Source organism: Penaeus monodon, chromosome 15, assembly GCF_015228065.2.
Source record: "Penaeus monodon isolate SGIC_2016 chromosome 15, NSTDA_Pmon_1, whole genome shotgun sequence".
In the NCBI taxonomy this organism is placed as follows: Eukaryota; Metazoa; Arthropoda; class Malacostraca; order Decapoda; family Penaeidae; genus Penaeus; species Penaeus monodon.
In genome coordinates this window covers 16,881,398-16,881,624 of record NC_051400.1, presented here as the reverse complement: position 1 = coordinate 16,881,624, position 227 = coordinate 16,881,398, and the positions used below count along the sequence as shown (strand labels likewise).

At 35.7% G+C, this 227-nt stretch overlaps 1 protein-coding gene across 1 annotated transcript in view; it reads left to right on the top strand.

Annotated features, from left to right (window-relative positions):
- The window catches only part of LOC119582240 (mucin-5AC-like), a gene marked incomplete in the record, with an annotated part of 102,970 nt that overhangs the window by 32,668 nt on the left and 70,075 nt on the right, over positions 1–227 (top strand).

The window sequence follows — 227 nt, the reverse complement described above, 5'->3', positions numbered from 1 at the left end:
CAGGAAAGGAAATGGAAATAATAAAAAAAGAAACATGAATATTGGAACCCCATTTGTTGCTTGACCGAAGAAAAAAAAAATGCCTGATGCAAAATACGGGTATTGCTGTCGTACATACAGAGTGTTTATGGTTGTAATATGTTTCATTTGTGTTAATTGTGAGATGTTGATACTGCCGTTGTCAATGACATCAAGTGTGATGACCAGAAGTTAAGCAGTCACGTAGT